The following is a 22,026-nucleotide window of genomic DNA, read 5'->3' as shown; positions in this document are numbered from 1 at the left end:
TGTCAAAGTGTGATTGCACCTGTTCCCACTTATCATTTGATAAATTGGTATAGTCAACGCACAGTTGTACAAAGCACACATCATGCAAACTTTAGCTGGTGAGTATAACAATGACCACTGACCCCTGATTTGCAAGCAGCCCCTGACTTGGTTTGGACTCTCCCAGAAGCAGAAGCAGACCTGGAAACCATGATTCAAGTGCAAGCCTTTCATTTGGGAAGTGTAGGGACACAGCTTATGGGTTGGGGAGGTGAAAGAGGAAAGGAAGACAGCCAAAAAAGGATGTGTTATTCAGCCAGCTACTACAGTAAGTGACAAGAGTCTAACCCCACAGGGACACTCTGGGGAATAGTATCCCACAATAGGCATGGGGAGCTAGGGTACTTATCCACCAATTCCCATCAGCCATCAGCTACTCTTAGGGTGTTAATTCCCTGGCAGCCTACAGGCCAGGGCAGAGGGGCCTTCCATGGTTCCCAGAAAATCCCTCATGCACAGAGATGCAGATACCAGCAATTAGACGTGTCCAGAGCACAATGAAGCACTAAGGTCTGATGCGCGCTGACAGTCCTGACCACCGCCCCCTTCAAGCAAAGCTCAGACTTCAATGTCCTATTTCACAGGGAACATAGACGTTTTTAGATAATACAAGGACACATTTTTTTTTAATAGTTAAAAATTAAGTTTCAACATTCCCTTCCACCTAATGCACAAGGTGCTGGTTTCCAACTTGTGGTAGTGATGAAATATATAGATTACAAAAGGAATCAATTTTTTAAAAGAGCATCAATTGATTTAAAGTATATTGAAGAAAGGCTGGGCACGGCAGCTCACACCTGTAATCCCAGCACTTTGGGATTCCCAGCCAAGGTGGGCGGACCACTTGAGATCAGGAGTTCAAGACCAGCCTGGCCAATATAGTGAAACCCCGACTCTACTAAAAATACAAAAATTAGCTGGGTGTGGTGGCGTATGCCTGTAATCCTAGCTACTCAGGAGGCAGAAGCAGGAGAATCACTTGAACCTTGGAGGCGGAGGTTGCAGTGAGCTGAGATGGTGCCACTGCACTCCAGCCTGGGTGAAAAAGTGAGACTTTGTCTAAAAAATAAAATAAAATAAAAAGTATACCGAAAAATTAATTGTACAGATAGTAATCAATATGCAAAGGTAATGGGGAAATGACAGAAGCTTGGAAAACACTGATGGATATTTTATAGGTAGTGAAATGGAAGCATAAAGCCAGGCCACCAAGTATCTATGAAGGAATATCTATTGTGTACCCAGCACTCTTCTAGGCATCAAGAAGGACGTAAGAGGCAAAGAAAGGACGAACCCCACATTGAGGTTTTTACCAGTAGCAGTAGTAGTAATGGCTAGCATTTAGTGAGAGCTTTGGTTTACCATCTCCTGACCTGCCTTCCTTAGGAAGCTCTACTAGCCTTCAAAAATACATGAAACAATAAAGGGTGCTCTATGCAGAATATGAGGGTCAGACTTACTAGGACAATTTCATTAAAACTTCAGAGGGAAAAGCAGCAGCATGGCAGCATGAGCATAGACAGAACTGTGCCGGACTGGCAGTGATCAGAGCCAGAGAACAAGGAAGACACAGCCTTAGGTTTTTACTCCACGGACCCATCTCCTGCTCCACTCAAGCTGCAGAGCAGGACTCAGCATCTGGGAGCAGGCAGGATAAAGAAAGAGGAATCAAGCTGCTGCCGAATGTTGCCAAGCTACTCCCAAAATGTGCTGCCTTGAGAGGCTGTCTTATTGTGCAAGAAGACATAAAATCCAGATGGCAATTTCTGGATTCTCAACTTTCTATACAGAAGTCATATTTTTCCAATACATCCTAATTCTATTTACTGTGTGCGTGATGGCCAAATGTCATTAACAATGGCCAGGCATGAAAATAAAGAAAGTAATTAGGCTAGGAAATAGCTCAGCAGCTGCATCAGCTATGTGTTCTTGGAGTGGAGGTGCGGTGGTCAGGAACCATTACTGGGCTGCATTTAAGTGTTGTATGGCATCTGGGGACCAGTCACATATGTAAGCACAAATCTAGACTGACAGCAACATCACATTCAATCAAGGCCCAGTCTTACCAGAGGAGCCACAGACCTGTTACAGATAATGCCTGAAGGATTGACTCAGAAAACAAATAGGGTCTTATTTGCATTAGAACTTGGATTGGCATGTTGTTTACTTCCTGTAGGTGCAAAGAATGCAACTATGGTCTATGCTCACATAGCTCCATGTCCTTCTGTTTTCAAACTGGGTTAGTCGAGCCTGGAAAAACCATCCACTGGACCAATGATAGATGAGGGGCTAATCAAGAGTGTACCTCGGAATCAGACACTTGGCCCTATAAGCTGGCTCTGCCACTCACTCTAGCATAAGATCTTAGGAAATGTGCTTAGTTTCCCAGAGCTTTTCTTCTTCTGTAAAATGGGACAATAGAAATATCCATTTCATTTTGAGAATTAAATGAGACAAATTTTTAGCTTGGTGCCTAACACATGGTAAGTGCTTAAGATACACATGATTATGACTAAATATGACTGATTTTTATGATAGAAATCTTTATTTAGCCTTTGATGGCCTTCTTTGTGAAGAACAGCAAAGGTTATGAAGAGGAATTGGCTCAAAAATGAAGACAGAAGTTGACCAAATCCAATCCTCACTAGAAGATAAAAGAAGAAAGAGGAAGGGGATGTTAGTCAGGGTTCTCCAGAGAAACAGAACAAAAAGGATTCATAGAGATAGAAAGGAGATTTACGTTGGGAATTGGCTCATGATGGGGATTATGGAGGGTGAGAGGTTCTATGATAAGCAGTCTGTAAACTGCAGGACCAGGAAAGTTGGTGGTGTAATTCAGTCTGGTCCGCAGGCCTGAGAAACATGTGAGCTCATAGTGTAACTCCCTGTCCAAGGCCAAAGGTCTATGTTGGGGTTAGGGCATAGGAAGGGAGGTAGGGAGGTGTAGGTGCTGCTGGTATAAGTCCTGGATTTTGAAGGCTCAAGAACCAGGAGCTCTAATGTCTGAGGACAGGAGATGATGGATATCCCAGTTCAAGAGGAGAGAGAGAAAATTAGCCCTTCCTCTGATTTTTTGTTCTATCCACACCCTCAACAGACTGGATGGTTCCTGCCCACATTGGGGAGGGCAGTTTGTTTTACTCAGTCTACTGATTCAAATGCTTGTCTCTTCCAGAAACACCTTCACAGACACACAGAAATAATGTTTTACCAGCGATTTGGGCATCCCTTAGCCTAGTCAAGTTGACCCGTAAAATTAACCATCATAAGGAGAAGAACTAGCTGGCTAACCATGAGGTTCTGAAACACCAAATGGGAATGGAAAACGTGAAAGATAAAGAACTCATCATAAGAATATACTTCTCAGAAATACAATTTAATTTTATGGTGACAGAGCATAAGATTTAAAATAACTTAGTAGGAAACTGCATATGTTCATTCCTAAATAAAAAGAGAAATAAGAAAGAATGTAATTAAAATGCCCACTAGAAGTGATAAAGGAGGCCATACTGCTTTTGCTGGTAATCTAGTAGTGTGACTATTAAAATAATAACATCCATGGTGGTATACTGTGGTGGGATAATGGCATTGTTCCCACTGTAGTACAGGCGCCACGGTCTCCCCTGTGCTATGGTGAGGCTTCTCAAATGTCTCCTGCTTCCACTTTTGCCCCTGCACAAACCATTCTCTGCCTACCAGCCGAAGTTACCTTTAAAAAAAATACATATCAGCACCTTATCTCTGCAAGAATGGCCAAAGTCAAAAACTCAAAAAATAATAGACATTGGCGTGGATGCAGTGAACAGGGAACACTTTTACACTGCTGGTGGGAATGTAAATTAGTACAACCACTATGGAAAACAGTGTGGAGATTCCTTAAAGAACTCAAAGTAGAGCTACCATTTAATCCAGCAATCCCACTACTGGGTATCTACCCAGAGGAAAAGTAGTCATTATACAGAAAAGATACTTGCACACACATGTTTATGGCAGCACAATTTGCAATTGCAAAAATATGGAACCAGCCCAAATGCCCATCAATCAACTAGTGGATAAAGAAATTGTGGTATACACACACCATCAAATACTACTCAGCCATAAAAAGGAACAAAATAATGGCATTCACAGCAACCTGGATGGAATTGGAGACCATTATTCTAAGTGAAGTACCTCAGGAATGGGAAACCAAACATCATATGTTCTTACTCATAAGTAGGAGCTAAGCTATAAGGATGCAAAGGCATAAGAATGATACAGTGGACTTTGGGGACTCAGGGGAAAGGGTGAGAGAGGGGTGAGGGATAAAAGACTACAAATTGGGTTCAGTGTATACTGCTCGGGTGATGGGTGCATCAAAATCTCACAAATCACCACTAAAGAACTGACTTATATAACCAGACATCACCGTTCCCCGAAAACCTATTGATATTAAAAAAAAAAACCATATTGGTTGGGGCACGGTGGTTCATGCCTCTAATCCTAGCACTGTAGGAGGCCAAGGCAAGAAGGATAGCTTGAGCCCAGGAGTTCAAGACCAACCTGTGCAACACGGCTAAACCCCATCTCTACAAAAACTACAAAAATTAGCAGCGCGTGGTAGCGCATGCTTCTAGTCCCAGCTACTCAGGAGGCCCGAGGTGGGAGAATGGCTTGAGCCTGGGAGGTTGAGGCTTCAGTGAGCCAAGATCACACCACTGCACTCCAGCCTGGGTGACAGAGTGAGGAAGTCTCAAAAAAAAAAGAAAAAGAAAAAAAGTATCAGATTATGTTACCACTCTGCTTCAAATCCTGTGGGCTTCCTAGTGGATTTAAAATAAAATCCTAACAAATTAAAGGTCATGGTCTGGCCTCCAGCGACTTCTCTGGCCTCATCTTGCACCACCACCTTGCTCATGACTCCAGAACAGGCCAAGCTCATTCCCACTGTGGGGGCTGATGCCTCCGCCTGGACATTCCTGCCCAGATATCTGCATGGCTGGTTTCCTAGCAGCGGAGTCTCCAGTCAGACATCACCTCCTTAAAGAGACCGCCCTCAACCACCCAACCAAATGTTAATTCTCCCACCCCATTCTCTCCTGGATTACTTTTTAAAACTTCTCTTTATAGCACTTTAGGCAAAATTGCCTTGTATGTTTATACACTTATCACCTGACTCCCCCTGCTAGGAAGTGAGCCTCTAGAGAGAGAGAACTTATTCACTAATGAACCTCAGGAACTAGAATGGTACCTGCCACATAGAAGAGATGTTTGAATAAATAAGTAAATAAATAAATGTATATTTCACTCTTACTACTCCCACCCCAGCACCTTCCTGCCTTGGGGGAGTTTGTGATTCAGAGCTAAAAGCAGAAGTTGTCTGAAGCCAGCTTGTCGTTCTCTTTCGTGAAGATCTTACCAAGCTAAGGAGCAGATGCTTGGGGCCCCGGGGATTGGAGCATGCGGGGCCTTACTGTGTTTGGTTGAGAAGAGGAGGAACAGGATTTCTTCAAGCAGTGGGAGATCTGCTGGTTGGTGAACGATGGGTCCTAGAGGTACCTCCTTGTAGGTCCCTGAGGTCATGTGGGATCTGGGGAGTTGCAAATGGAGGAGGAACAGAGAGCTTCAAGGTGGGCTAAGGAAGGCAGACACCAGGCATGGGAGCCAGGTATGAGAGTCCTGCACCCTGAGAGGCACAGGAGTTCAGGTTTCAGGTGCTCACCTGACAAGGTGAGCCTGGACAAGGCCCATGCACTAGTCCCCTGAGTCAACTATAGTGGAGCCCCCAGTGTCTGGGCAGCCTGGGAAACCTGGAGGGTAGAGGGTTTGGAATAATAACTGAGATGGAGTTTCCTGAAGCCTGATAGAACAGGGGCTGGGAGTTGGACTTCATATCATTTTTTAAAAGTAATGAAGTCATGGGACATTTCAGACACCTTTGAGCTTGGGAAAGAGTACACATCTGCTGCTCAATATCCAGCCCAGGAATACTACACTTATAGCAGCTTTCATTGATAAGAACTTAGAATGCCAGGCCTGGACTGGGCACTCCACAACTTACCTTAAATCTTAAAACAATGCTATGAGAGAGGTGCTATCTATCTATCTATCTATCTATCTATCATCTATCAGAGTTGGCAGCTGAGGCCCAGAGATGCTTGATTACTAGATCTCCAGGTCCACACAGGGTGAGAGGCAGTAGTGGGGGGCTCCACTTTGGAGACCTTGGAGGCCAATCCCCTTGAGACCAGTACCTCTACTCTTCCCCACTCTGCCTGTAATGTTTGTGAAGAACTCCTGGTCAAAAGCCAATCCCCAGACTAGCTCTTTCTGCATCAGCTTTGTCCTGTAGCTGGAAACAAGCAAGGGCTGCCTGCCTGCAAAGAGAACAATCACAGCCGTCTGCTCTCCAGGTTGAGCACAATGTTCTGTCCCACAAAGCTTCAGGGTGAGAAAAGGGTGTATTGCTCCCCTCCAGTTTGGAACTGGGATCGTTTTCACCCTCAAGAGGTTCAAGACAAAAGCATGCAGGTAGGCTAAGCCAACTCTGATGTCCTCCCCTCTCCCCAGCACCTGCTGGAGGCAGCAAGGGGACACATACATTGCCTGATTTTATCCATTTCTTGGTCTACCCATTGCATGACATTAAGTGTTGTTTTCCTACCTCAAAGACACAAAGATCTCTTCCTAGAGTACTAACAGGTAACACGGCCAAATACCACACAGAAAAAAATGTGTAATCAACTGCTCCCTCCTGGTGGGGAAGAGCAGCCTATTTTGCAGTAGATCGCTTGCCTTCCCATCTGCTCTTCCCCTTGTAAGCACCCCCTGGTGCATTCCTCCTACCCAGGGTTATTCCTGGGATTGAGGAAAGGACCAGGAAAATGAGTTCATATGGGAGGATTTGCAATTTCATCATCTCATTCTTGAGAAGTGAGGGCAGGATTGGGAGGGGGGTAAGGAACAGCATTTAAAAATAGGAGTCTAGAGAAGATTGTGTTCTAGATAAAGGAAGGACTCCGAGGGTGGAAGTTGAGGCTACAAAGACAGGGCAGGAACACAGCTGTGATCCCCTCAAATTACAATGTAAGTCTCTTGCTTGGGACTTAACCCTGAGGAACCCATTTGGCTGTTGGGATCTTCAGTGTCTCAGATTTTTCAAGTCTGACCAGTAAATCTTAGATGAGGCTCACTAAAAGTGCGCTATATGCCCCACCCTCTCTCTGCCTGCCTCGCCACAATTCCATGCCCTATCAGTTTTCATTCCTGAGACCAGGCCCGTGCCCAGGGCCAGTGTGGGGCATGTAAGGGGAGGTCCAGAAGGGGTATTTGGCTGCACTTCCAGGACAGAGGGGGCCTCAGACTCAGACGATTGGTGACTCAGGATATTTGCACATTCTCACCAGGCTCAGTGAGCAGGCAAGTTGGAGTTCTCAGCAGTTGGGCACTTGCACACTGGAAGACCAAGAAAAGTCTGTTCAGATATCCTCCCCTAAGGAGCTGGGGAGGGGTGGGGTGTGTAGTTGACTGATAGCCACTCTGGACCTGCCACGTTGTTTATGCCCAGGCTCTTCTTCCTAGAGCTGCTCCCAGCCAATGACTAAACATGGTGGGGTTCTAGTGCAGGCCCCTCTAACCATGGCTTGAGCACTCTCCATTAGCTTGGCTGAAACTTTCTTAGAACTGCACCAGAGTCTGAAATTCTTCCTAATGAATCCTCTTCTCAGCCTCCTTAACCAGACACCAGTTCTGCAGAGCAGTCTGAAGGTTCTCCCTGTCTAATCTTGCTCCTTCTCCTTTCTGCAGATAAATCTCTTGCACATCATCACCCTTGGCATCTGTTTCTTAGAGGACCCCAACTAGCACAGGAATGGTTGGAGAAAACAGACAGAATAATAGGGCTTGGGAACTGCCTCACTCACTACTAGGGAGGCAAAGAGGACACCATCCTAAGTAGACTGTGGGACACAGAGAGTCCCTGGCACAAGGTGGCAGCCTAATTGCTGAAGCTGTGCTGGTGGTGGCCTGGGGACACATACTGGTGGAAGGGAACAGTCTTGCAGGTGGGACAAATCAGGCACTTGAAAGATATTCAGGGAGGCAGTGTCTACAGGGACAGAAGAGTTAGCTGTTTTTTGCTAAATTTTCTTGAAGCCCACCAGAGGGAGGTTTTTGTTTTTGTTTTGTTCTGTTTTGTTTTTTGAGACAGAGTCTCACTCTGTCGCCAAGCTGGAGTGCAGTGGCGCGATCTCTGCTGACTGCAAGCTCTGCCTCCTGGGTTCAAGCAATTCTCGTGCCTCAGCCTCCTGAGTAGGTGGGACTATAGGCATGTGCCACCATGCCCAGCTAATTTTTGTATTTTTAGTAGAGGTGGGGTTTCACCGTGTTGGCCAGCATGGTCTCAATCTCCTGACCTCATGATCTGCCTGCCTCGGCCTCCCAAAGTGCTGGGATTACAGGTGTGAGCCACCTCCACCGGCTGAAACTGAGGTTCTTTAACAAACAGTTATACAAACAGTTAAAGGCTAAGTGTGAAAACCAGAGGGCTTATTTGGAAGTTTGCCAAGAGGCCCTTATTTCCTGTAGTGGAAGGGCTAACAGAGCTGAGAAACAGCTGCAGGACTTGATTGTTAGAGGTGTAGAGTTCCAAAGGCATTCAAATGCTCAGCCTAGACTAGTCTGTTTTACTAAAGTCAAGATCCTAATTGGAAAACCTGGCCCCTCCCATATGGGGACATCTAAATGGATGCTCTGGGCTTCTTATTAGTAATATCCAAGGGGATGAACCGCCTCATCCACACCCCCATAAGGTGGTTCTGCACCTTAGAGATTGCAGAGGTAACCCAAGTTAGTATTTCCCCATGCTGACTGATGCTAAAGAGACCTCTCCCCTACAACGAACAGGTTCTCTGGTCCCTCAGGAACTGCCTTCACTTTCCAATACCTAGGATTACATTTCAGGATGTGCTGAGCCTGATAAGGGAGAGAAGAGACTATACAATGATTGATAAGAATGAGCTAGCATGAACCAAGAGGAGAAAGGGAAGGATCTCAAGGGTTAGATTTGAGAGTTCTTGATCAAGGAGTAATAACATAGGACTGAATAAGCAAGAATTCATTGACTTTGGGGCACTTTCTTGGGCCATAGGATTTAACACCTGGTTAAAGATCCCCAGAGTTGGGGGCAAACTTGCTGCTAGGTAGCTATGGTAGGCAGCCTCAAACATAATGGTCTCAATGACCTCACTTCCTCATATTCATGCCCTTGTTTAATCCCTTCCCACTGAATGTGGGCTGAACTTGTGGATTCATTTCTAATAACCAGAATACAGCCGAAGTGACAGGATGTCATTTCCATGATTACATTCGTTGAAATTTTAGGTGTATGCTCCCTTTCTCTTTAGCCTCTTTATTCAGCCCAGCCACCAAGTAAAGAAGTCCAGGCCACCTTTCTGGAGAAGCCACATGGAGAAGAGAGGTCCTGGAGGTTGGGAGGCCACATGCAGAACTGAGGCATCCCAGCTGACAACCAGCACCAACTGCCAGCCATGTGAGCGTGCCTTATTGGAAGTAGACCCTACAGCCCCAATCAGAGCTTCAGATGATGCCTTGACTGACACCTTGACTACAACCTCATGAGTCCCTGGGCCAGAACCATCCAGCTAAACCACTCCCAATCTGACCCACAGAAACTCTGAGATAATGTATGTTTATTGTTTTAAGCCACTAAGTTATGGAAAACAATAACTTAGCACAGCAATCAACAACAAATTCAATAGCTCCTAGAAGCTCAGAGAAAGTAATGGTCCATGCTGAACAACATAGAAATGCCTGATTTGCCCCTGAAAGATAGTAGAGAAAGAAATAAAGAAGGTGAAGGAAGTGAGAAAGCTGGAATGGATACATTATGTGAGGCCAGAGGATCATGTTCTATGAGAGGCCTCAGAGCACACACCATCAACCAAGGCTATCAGGGGTACCATCACCATGAAGAAGTCCAGTGGTAGTTCTCCTCTCCAGGCCAGAGAGGTGGTCACAGGGCTGGGCTGGTTAGTATCCACAGGGATGTCTCCTCATTCTCAAGTAACAGAGGCCAGGTACATTAAGCATCAGAAGCCACCTCTGGTAGCTTTTACCATAATGACTGGCAAGTTTGAAGGGGCAGCTAAAAGAGCTTCATGGAGTTGTGGCAGTGACTGGTAGAGCGTGGCACTCCTAGGAGCAAGATAGATGGGCAGGCTACAAGGTGATGTTTAACCTTTATAATTCCCCCAATCCCCAAAAAAACCAAGAGTGAAGGAGCAGGAGACTGAGAGAAATTACCCCAATAAGAAGTCATGGGGCCCGGCGCGGTGGCTCACGCCTGTAATCCCAGCACTTTGGGAGACCGAGGTGGGCGGATCACCTGAGGTCAGGAGTTCAAGACTGGCCTGGCCAACATGGCTAAATCCTATCTCTACTAAAAATATAAAAAATTAGCCGGGCATGGTGGCATGCACCCATAATCCCAGCTACTCGGGAGGCTGAGGCTGGAGAATCACTTGAACCCAGGAGGCGGAGGTTGCAGTGAGCCAAGATCCTGCGACTGCACTCCAGCCTGGGCAACAGAGCAACACTCTATCTCAATAAATAAATAAATAAATCTGGACTCTTACTCAGTTCCTGAACCAGTGTCAGTTTTCAGATCCAGAACCAGTTGACTGAAGGGGTGAATAAGTCCTTAAAAGAAAGGATCTGGAAAGGCTATGGGAGGTATATACTAGAATATTTACTTAGGTTATTGTACACTAAGAAAAGGGGATACCCAGATATTTAAAACACTTCTAGATAGATCTGAAGTGACGTTGATGCCCAGAGACCCAAAGGATGAGCACAGTCCCCCTGTTAAAGAGGGGGCTTACAAATATTAGGATATGAATGTACTCATGGCTAAAATCTAGTTGATGAAAGGTCTCCTGGATCTGTTAAACCATGATATGATCATTTCCCCAGTCCCTGGGTGTGAAACTGGGATTGATAAGCTTAGCAGTTGGTATGGCATCCACATTGGCTCCTCAGCCTGTGAGGTAAGAATGATGGTAGTAGAGATGGTCAAATGGAATCCTCTGAAGCTACCTGCTCCTTCCTGGCTAAGAGAGTAAATAAAAAACACTATGTCGTAGAAGGATGGAGACAATTAGCATCACCATTAAAAACCTAAGGGATGCATTGCTGATGGTCCCTCTCATATCTTTATTTAATTTGCCAGTCAGGACCCTGCAGGGAACAGATGGATCCTGGAGAATGACTGCAGACTACTGCAAGCTCAACCAAGTCATAGCCCTTATCATAGCTGCTGTGCTAGAGGTGGGATTTCTGCTAGAGGGGATTAATAAACCCTAAAGTACATATAAGATATGTGGCCATTGATTCAGTAAATGTGTTATTTTCTATTCTGATTAGAAAAGAGGATCCGAAACAATTCACTTTATCATGAAACTGGCAACATTTATTTATAATTTTGCCTCTGCGCTCTCTTAACTCTCTGCCCTCTGTCATGATACAGTCCTAAAGACCTGAACTAACCGGACACCCCACAGAACATCACACCAATGCATTACGCTGATTGATGGTGTCATGCTGTTCCAACAGGATGAGCAAGAGGTGGCTAAACACTGGAAGCCTAGGTGAGACAAGTGTACCCTCAGCATGCGAGATGGATGCTGTGAAGATTCAGGGACCTGCCACTTTAGTGAAGTTTGTAGGGGTCCAGTGTTCAGGGGCTTAACGGAATGTCCCCTCTAAGATAAAAGAAACATTGCTGTAAGCCCCAGTGAAAGACTCATGTTGAAGTCCCGGGATTCCAGAGCAAGGCCATGCCACCCACAGCAGACAAGTATCTGCCACTGGAGAAACAACCCATAATGTGTTCCTGGGCCCTAGCAGAGATAGATCACTTGGCCATCGGGTACAAAGTGATCGTGTATCTGAAACTGCCTATTATGAGCTGGTTTTGTTGGATCAAGTCATAAGCTGGGTGAGCCCAGCAGCACCACATTGTAAGATGGAAATGATACATTTATAATCAAGCTGCATGAACAGTAGTCCAGACCCCAGGTCACCTGTCACAGTTGCACAAGTGTTTCTCCCCCAAATGGTACCTATGCCATGTTGGGAGTTCTTTTTATTACCCAACTTTTAAGTTCAAGGGTACTTGTGCAGGATGTTCAGGTTTGTTACACAGGTAAATGTGTGCCATGGGCTGGAGTAGGAGAAAGAAGCCCTAGCTTGATTTATGAATGGCTTGGGTTGTTAGACAGGTGAAACGCAAAAGGGTATGGCAGCTGCACTCCAGCTACATTCAGGAGTCGTCTTGAAACACAGTGGATGGAGATGGAAAATCTTCCCAATGGATGGAGCAGAAAGCGGTGCATGTGCTCACCTACTTTGTGTGATTTGAGGTGAGATTATAGAGATTTATGGGCAGAGGCCAATGGCCTGCTTATCAGATTAGGGGTCTGGGAGACAAGGAGGTCTGGGGCAGACATATATGGGAATGGGTACAAAGTGAGGATTTTTGTATCACATTTTAATGCCTGCCAGAAAGCATCCACCATGGAAGAGGTACTCAACAACCAAGTAGACAAGTAATTCAGCAGGCTGATGTCATGTGCATGGTGGGCACAGGCATGGAGTGGCCTTGGTAGCAGAGAGGGTGCCCATACATGTATGGGCCAAACAACGTGGATCCCCACCTACCGTGGCTGATCTAGCTACTGCTACCTTTGAATGTTCAACTTGGAAGCAACATAGACCAGCCCTGAGATCCATGGCATAGGTACCAGTTGGGGGAGAAACACTTGTGCAACTGTGACAGGTGACCTGGGGTCTGGACTACCTATTCATGTGGCTTGATTCCAAATGTATCATTTCCATCTTACAATGTGGTGCTGCTGGGCTCACCCAGCTTATGACTTGATCCAACAAAACCAGCTCCCTTCACAGGGATCCCTTCACAGCAAAAGAAGTGAAGATGTGGGCCCATTAACATGGGATCCACTGGTCATATCACCCAGAAGCACACCATCTAGATGCAGTGGGCCTTGCAGTGTGTGGAAATCGCTTTCTACAGGCAGCTGAAGGATGGGTGCTATGCATCAGGATCTGTCATAGGCATTAAATCAGAGATCTCAATGTCACTGTGTCCCCAGTAGGATGAATACATTGATCAGGAAACCAAGGAATGGAAGCAGGAGTGTCCCCACTTACCACTACTCCTAATGACCCATTGAGAGACTTGGTATTTCCTGTCCCCGCAAATCTAGGCTCTGCAGGGTTGGAGGTCATGGTTCTCAGAGAGGATGCACTCTTGCCAGATGGCACAGCAAGGGTCCCACTGAACTACAAGCTATGGCTGCTGCCAGGGAACTTTGGACTCTGTGTGTCTAGGAGACAGTAGAAAAGGAGTTGCCATCTTGGCAGAGGTAATTGATCCTGATCAGCAAAAGCATATAGGGCTGCCTGTACACAATGGAAGTATGAGGGCATGCATGTGGAACCCAGGTGACATGTAGATAGGTACAGCAACCCCAGTTGAGAAGGCTGAGACTCAGGCCCCTCAAGAATGAGGGTTTACGTCACATCACCAGGTAAGCCATAAAGACCTGCAGGGGTGATAACAGGGTGAAGGGAATTTTAAATGGCTAGCAAGAGGGAGGCTAGCAGCGCTGAGAAGCTGCATCTACTGAAGCTATAGAAGCTGTAGTCAGTTTTCATCTCCTTCTAATTTCCCCACCAGGAAGAGAAACTCATGAAAACCCCAGAGGAACTGCTTCCTGAGTTTATATGGAGAAGCAGGTCTGTGAGGACTAGAGATGGACTGTAGAAGCCATAGGAATGCAGCACTCAGGTCTTGCTTCAAGAAAGAACCTGCTGGAAGGATTACAGTTAGCAGACGATCTCCAGATTCAGTATCTTTGAGATCGACCTCAGTGTTCATGCTAGGGCAGCATTCTCCCCAAGCTGTTCCCAGCCAATGATAGTTTGGCAGAAGTACTGGAGCCAAGCAATTTCTGGCCAGCATGGACAACTTTGTGGGCAAGCTTTGTGCTGGGGCCTCAGTTGGGCTTGACAAGATGTTCTCAGAACTGCTCTACAGCCTGAAGCTCTTCCTACCCAGCCCTCCTTTCTTCTCCCTCTCCTTTTGGAGACATCAAAGCTACAATGCAGTCTGAAGGCTCTTCCTGACCACTGCTGCTCCCTTTCCCCCTTATCTTTCAAGGCCAGGAAATCCAATAAATCTCTGGTGGTTTCAATGCCATCTTGGGGCCTGAATTGACATGCTAGCACTCCTCATCAGAACGGGCAAAGCCCTTGGAACCTGCATGGCCTTGAAGGTGAGAATTGAAAGAGAAGGTTGGAATTGCAATTCCTAAAAAACAAACATGAGTTTTAAATTTTCTGTTGCTACTCTGGAAAGGAATGGGCACTCCAAAACTCAGAGAAAAGAGGAAGTGAGAGTGGAGTCCTCAGTCCTCTTAGTTGGTTTCTTTTCATGTCTTGGATCTCTGGATGGTGGGCATTCTTGGATTCAGTCCTTGAACACTTCTATTCGTTTTTTTTTTTTTTTCTTTTCTTTTTTTTTTTTTTTTTTTTTTTTGAGACAGAGTCTTGCTCTGTTGCCCAGGCTGGAGTACAGTGGTATGATCTTGGCTCACTGCAACCTCCACCTCCTTGTTTCAAGCGATTCTCCTGCCTCAGCCTCCCAAGTAGCTGGGACTACAGGCATCCACCACCACATCCGGCTAATTTTTGTATTTTTAGTAGAGGTGCGGTTTCACCATGTTGGCCAGGCTGGTCTCAAACTCCTGACCTCAAATGATCCACCCACCTCAGCCTCCCAAAGGTTGAGATTACAGACGTGAGCCACTGCTCCTGGCCCACTTCTATTCGTTATTAAGCTAACTTTCTAGTGGATCTTGTGGAGTCTTGTGGCTTAAAATAACATTTATATGCTGATGACTCTCAAATTTGTATGTCGGGTCATCAAAATGAAAAATTCTTATGCTTCCAAGGACAATTAAGAAACGGAAAAGAAAATCCACAGAATAGGACAAAATATTTGTGAGTCATTTATCAGACAGGGACTTATACCCAGAGTATATAAAGAACTTCTCAGTTCAACAATAAAAAGATAAGCAGCCCAGTGAAAAAAATAGGCAACAAATTTGAATAGACATTTTTTCCAAAGCAGATATAAAAGTGGCCGATAAGCGCATGAAAAATATTCAATATCATTAGTCATCAGAGAAATGCAAATCAAAATCACAATGATATACCACTTCACCCTCACTAGGATGGCTATAATAAAAAAAGACAGACAATAACAAGGATTGCTGAATATCTGGAGAAATTGGAAGTTTCATACATTCCTGGTGAGAATGTAAAATGTACAGCTGTTTTAGAAAACAGTTTGGCAGTTCCTGAAAATGTTAAAAATAAAGTTATCCTATGACTCAGCATTCCGCTTCTAAGTATACCCAAGAGAACTGAAAACACATGTTCACACAAAAACTTATACATGAATGTGCATAGCAACATTATTCATAACAGCCCAAAGTGGAAACAACCCAAATGCCCATTGACTGATGAATGGACAAACTAAACATGGCTAATCTATACAATAGAATATTATTCAGCGATAAAAAGGAATGAAGTACTGATACTCATAAGTGTACCTTGAAAACATTATGCACAGTGAAAGAAGCCAGAAACAAAAGGCCACATATTTTATGATTCCATTTTTATAAAATGTTCATAATAGGCAAATCAGTAGGGGAGAAAGCAATTTCATGGTCTCAAGGGCTTAAGGGGAGAGAGGACTGGGGAATGACTAATGGGTATGGGATTCCTTTTTGGGGGTGATGAAATGTTCTGAAATTAGATAGTGGTGATTGTTGCACCATCCATCCTGTGACTATACTGAAACCTACCACTCTGTACATTTTAGAAAGAAAACTTTATGGTATGTGAATTATTTCTCAACAAAATTTCTATATTAAAAAAAGAAACGATAGGAATGAGAAAAAAATAAGGATGTCAGCCAACCCTGACCTCTCTCCTAAACTGAATGTTGGTTATCTCCTCCTGGCTATTTGGTATTTCCACCTGGATGCCTAACAGGTACGTCAAACTTAGCAAGGAGTTCCCAACCTGAACTCCTTGATCTCAGCATCCCCTCCAAATTTGCTCCTCTCATAGTTTTCCCATCTCAATAAATGTCAACTCCATGCTTCCAGTTGCTTATGACAAAAAAAAAAAAAAAAAAAAAACTGGAGCCATCCTTGTCTCCCCTCCTTCTTCACACTCTATATCCACTCTATCAGTGAATCCTATCCCACCTGTAAGATATTTGCAGAATCTGACCACTTCTCACACTTTCACACCTATCACTCTGGTCCAAGCTACCATCATCTCTTGCCTGGATCACGGCATTAGTCTCGTAACTGGTCTCCCTGACTCTGTCATTGCCCTGTTACAGGTCGAACTGTGTCCCCTCCAATTCATGTGTTGAAGCTTTAACCCTCAGTAGCTCAGAATGGGACTGTATTGGGGGATAAGGGCTTTGAAGATGTGATTAAGTTAAAATGAGTCATTAGGGTGGGTCCTAATCCAATCTGACTGATGTCCTCATAAGAGGTGGAAATTTGGACACCCAGACACCAGGGATGTGTGCACACAGAGAGACCCTGTGAGGACATAGTGAGAAGATGGCGGCAGCCAGCCAAGGAAAGAGACTTCAGCAGAAAGTAACCTGCCAACCTCTTGATCTTACTTGAACGTCTGGCCTCCACAACTGTAAGAAAATAACTTTGTTGTTGAAGCCACTCAGCCAGTGGCATTTTATTATGGCAGCCCCAGCAAACTAATGCCCCGCCCCTGCTGACACCCTGTTTTCTACACAGTGGCCAGAGTGGTCTCTTGAAATCATATTGCCTCCCTGCCCTAAGGCCATGGCCTGGAGAGTTGCATTCTCCTCCTGACCTCATCTCCTCCCCAGGGCCGCCATGTTGCACAAATCCCCAGGGTGCTGTGAACTTCCTACCCCTTCCGGGCCTCCCCTTTTACTGTGCTTGGGCCACGCTGTCTTTTGGGAGTTCCACAGACACCCATGACTCTCACGCTCTGTGGCTTTTGCACACACTATCCTCTGCCTGACACTCTTCTCCCACACATCAGTGCAGCTCCCCGCCTCCATCTTTAGGTTGCTGCCCAAATGCCAGTCCCTGGGGGGCTTCCATAGTGCCCCTGTCTAAACTGGCCACACCTCTTCCCAGTCACTTTCCATCCTTGGGCATGCTGTGGTCATTTTCATTTAGCACTTAGCACTGCCTGACATATGATTATCATGTATGGCATTGTTTACTTGCATGTTGTTTCCTTCTCCCACTTGGAGAGTCAGCTACACGGAGACAGGGGCTTCATTTTGACTGTGGCTGTATCCTCCGTGCCTCGGACAGTGCCTGGCACATAGTAGAAGCTCAAAAAATGATAGATTTAAAAAATAATAAAGGAAAGGGTAAAGGAATTGATGTCATTTGGGTTATCTTTAAGCCTGACCACTTCTTCCTTGCTAAAAAGCTTAGAACCAGCTGAGTGTGGTGGCTCACACCTGTAATCCTAGCACTTTGGGAGGCTGAGGCACGCAGATCACCTGAGGTCAAGAGTTCGAGGCCAGCCTGGACAACATGGCGAAACTCTGTCTCTACTAAAAATACAAAAACTAGCTGGGCGTGGTGCCACATGCCTGTAGTCTCAGCTACATGGGAGGCTGAGGCAGGAGAATCACTTGAACCCAGGAGGCAGAAGTTGCAGTGAGCTGAGATCACGTCACTGCACTCTAGGCTGGATGACAGAGCGAGACTCTGTCTCAAAACAAACAAACAAACAAAAAACACAAATCTGTGTGCTGTCTTTAGTAAGTGTGCCAGGAGTTCATGCATCAACCTCTACCTAATTTCATTGGTTCCCCTTCCTTTATTTCTCTTTGTTGTTATTCCTGTTTTTGAGATATACTGTATGCAATTTTAAAGCTGTCTTTGGAGACAGGGTCTCACTCTGTCACCAAGGCTGGAGTGCAGTGGCATGACCACAGCTCACTACAGCCTTGACCTCCTGGGCTCAAGCGAGCCTTCCACCCCACCTCAGCTTCTCAGGTAGCTGAGTCTACAGGCACGTGCCACCACGCCTGGCTAATTTTTTTGCTTTTTATAGAGGCGAGGTTTTGCCATGTTGTCCAGGCTGGTCTCGAACTCCTAGGCTCAAGCAATCCACCCATCTCAGCCTCCCAAAGTGCTGGGATCACAGGCGTGCGCCCTCCGGCCTAAAGCTGTCTTAAATTTTGACACGATATGGAATATAATAAAATAAATTTTAAAACAATTTTTTTTAAATGTCTCCAGTGTCTGGCCTTCTGGAATGGCTGTTTGATTTCTGGCCACCATGGAGTAGGAGAAAGACACTTTGCATGTTCCTGGCTCACAATGCTGAGTGGACATGGGTTATTCTCATCTCAAGAGTTCCTGGGAGAATTCTTCTGAAGATGTAGAAATTCTCCCAGGGGCCGAGTATGGTGGCTTTTGCTTGTAATCCCAGCTGCTTAGGGGACTGAGGTGAGAGGATTGCTTGAACCCAGGAATTCAAGGCTACAGTAAGCGATGCCTGAGCCACTGCACTGCACTCCAGTCCAGGTGACAGAGAAAGACCCTATCTTTAAAAAAAAAAGAAAAGAAAAAAAAATTCTCCCAGGGATCATCAGCTGCAGAGGAAGAAAAGAAGAAAAGATACCCTCTTGAGGGCCTTATGGTCAAAGAATACTGAAAAACAGTGCCTTGTGGGAGGAAAGTGCATCTTCTTACCCTGTGAGATGTTGTTGGGCCGAAGTTGAAAGGAGAGCTTTAAAACTTGCCTGCCCTAAAGGGCACAGAGGCAGCTTCTGGGTTAACCGCCTGGGTGCCAGCAAACTCAGGAACAGAGTCGCATTGTCTGGCCAGCTGGGTTCCTGGAGAATGCCTCTGTACTGGCTCCCCACAGGGAAGGAAGGCTCCTGGGGACTGGCAGCAAAGCCTGTCCTGAAACACTTCCCAGATCTGCAGACTGTGCCTCTCCTCTCCCTTGGAGGTCAGATCCTGCCTCTGACCTTTGGGATCCAAGTTTCCAAACTCTCTGCTCACACAGTCCCTGCCCCAAGACTGCCCAGAAGAATACAAAAGCCAGCCAGGCACAGTGGCTCACGCCTGTAATCCCAGCACTTTGGGAGGCCAAGGCAGGCGGATCACTTGAGGCCAGGAGTTCGAGACCAGCCTGGCCAACATGGCAAAACCCTGTCTCTACTAAAAATACAAAAATTAGCTGGGCATAGTGGTGCATACCTGTAGTCATAGCTACTTGGGAGGCTGAGGCTGGAGGATCGCTTGAACCTGGGAGGCAGAGGTTGCAGTGAGCTGAGATGGCACCACTGCACTCCAGCCTGTGTGACAGAGCAAGAATCTGTCTCAAAAAAAAAAAAAAAAGTACAAAAGCCAAGCAAACCTACAAGCAGTGGCAGAAGCTTCTCCAAGGAGGTTGCTAACTCCAACTAGCCCGTTCGCCAAAGAACTGTGCAGCATCTTCACACACTCTGTTTCAACTCTCAAAGCTGGGTTATAGTCAAGGTGAGGATCCCTGGTGTTTTTCCATCACAATTTCTTGGCCTCAGACTCCACATGGCTTCAGATTACATCACTTTTCTACTTTCTTTGCCTCTTTTGTGTTATGTTGGCCAACAACACTTCTCTCCGCTGCTGAGGACAGTCTAGTTGAGTCAGAGAAAAAAAAAATCTAGGATCTGCAGACAGAAATTCAAGCATAATTGTTCTGGAGTAGTAGTCAAATACAGTGCGTCAGAATCACGTACGGCAGCAGCTCTAAAACTTGACTGTGTTCAAGAGCCACTGAGGGACCTGTGGTAAAAGTCACCTGTTAAAAAGGAAGCCGGTGGCCAGGTGCAGTGGCTCACGCCTGTAATCTCAACATTTTGGGAGGCCAAGGCGGGTGGATCACGAGGTCAGGAGTTCGAGACCAGCCTGGCCAATGTGGTGAAACCCCGTTTCTACTAAAAATACAAAAAAATTAGCCAGGCGTGGTGGCAGGCACCTGAAATCCCAGCTACTCTGGAGGCTGAGGTAGGAGAATCGCTTGAACCTGAAGGCAGAGGTTGTGGTGAGCCAAGAACATGCCATTGCACTCCAGCCTGGGTGACAATAGTGAAACTCCATCCATCCGCACCCTAGACAGAGCTGTCTATATAGTGGGTCTGGGGTATGGCCAAGGGACCTGCATTTTTAACAAGTGCCTCAGGGGATTGGAGGCAGCCGGTCAGGGGACCACCCCGTGAACTGGTTAATAATGCAGGTGTTTGGGGCTGGCCACACACCTACTGATTCAGAATTGGCAGCCCTGTGTGTGTCATACTCCCCCAGAAAAACCCAGCACACAGCTGAGTTTGGGACCCACTGCTACAGAAATCTCATTCCAGAAAAAATAAGCCAGGCTTACACTTTTAAGGTCCCCTTTCTCTCTGGCCACTTATAACTGCCTGAAAATCAAGGCACATTGTTGCTGGCACAGAAACTGCAGGAAAACTTGCACGTGCCCCAGCAGCTGAGATCCTTAAACAAAAAGGACTACAGAAATGACAAGCATGATAGTAAGAACTGTACGCAGCTTTTCTTTCTTTTCCTGAGTGTGGTAGGAATCTCCAAGGTGAATGTGGCCTCCTGGAGCTACCCACCTGGCTGGAAGACTGTCCCGCTCTGTGCTATTTGGGATTAAGCAAGGCAGCCGCAACCGTATCTGCCCGTCATCCAGGAGCTGGCGTGGCTGGCATGAGTCCTGAGTGGCTGCATATCACCACCAGATGGACTCCTCCATGACAGGTGCCAGGTTGCTGCAGCTGCCGGGGAGTGTTCCATCAGCAGGACTGTCTGCACCTGGACAGAATGATGTAACCTACAGGAACGCAAGATTCACAGGCATGCAGACAAGCCTCAGAAAATTATCAGCCTCAGCTCGGAGTTACGGCTGATTCAGCTGCAGTCTCTGTGGTCAGACTTGCCTGTTGAGGCAGGCTGCTTCTCCAGTGGACTGGATGACGACGTCACTTGGAGCTTATGTTAAAGCTGAAGTCTCCCTCAAACTAATGTAAACCTTATTTCCCAGTCCTCATAAGACAAGTGGAAATCATGGGCCAGGCTTAAGCTTAGCTGATGATCTGATCTCCCAACTGCATTGGGTGCCGCTGGGGTCACCTAAGCCATTGCTCCCTTTCACTCCTTCAATAAACATTTACTAAGTGTCAGAAATGATAGTAATTGCAAACATTGTCTGAATGATTGCTGGGGTCAGGCATCGTGCTAGACTTGGCACCAGCATCTTCTTATTCAGTACTCACTAAGCTGAATAACTTCGAGTTCATTTCACAGGTGAGGAAACCCGGCTTCCCAGAGGCAAAGCAGCCTGCCTAAGGCCCCACAACTAATGATGGGTAGAGCCTCTCATCAATCCACTTGAACAACAAGCCTTACCCTCTCTGTGGGGTCTTCCCCATGGCCTGACACTGAGCGTGTAGACACTGAATCAACACACACAATGCAGGTCATGATTCCCCAGCCCCTCTGACTGGTCCCTTCCTCCTATCCATCAGCTGTCTCAGGTAGGCTCAACCCTACCATCCCAGGCTCCTTCCTCCTGCCTTGTCGCCACTCTGCTGACCTTCCCTGCACCCCTCTGACTTCTAATGCCTGGCCTCTTGAACCTGGTGTTCCTCAGAGTTCTTTGAGACTTAGCACTCAGGACGTTTCTCCCAGGAAGTTTTCCCTGACCCACCCTCCTCCACATTTGTGACTCCATTATGTGATCGCAGTGCATACCAAAGATGCCTTTGTCTCAGCATAACATCCCATATTAGGTTGAAATTTTTGGTTTCTATCTGTC

The sequence above is a fragment of the Pongo pygmaeus genome, chromosome 4 (assembly GCF_028885625.2).
Source record: "Pongo pygmaeus isolate AG05252 chromosome 4, NHGRI_mPonPyg2-v2.0_pri, whole genome shotgun sequence".
Classification (NCBI taxonomy): Eukaryota; Metazoa; Chordata; class Mammalia; order Primates; family Hominidae; genus Pongo; species Pongo pygmaeus.
The sequence above is the reverse complement of the archived record's forward strand: the minus strand, read 5'-3'. Positions refer to the sequence as shown.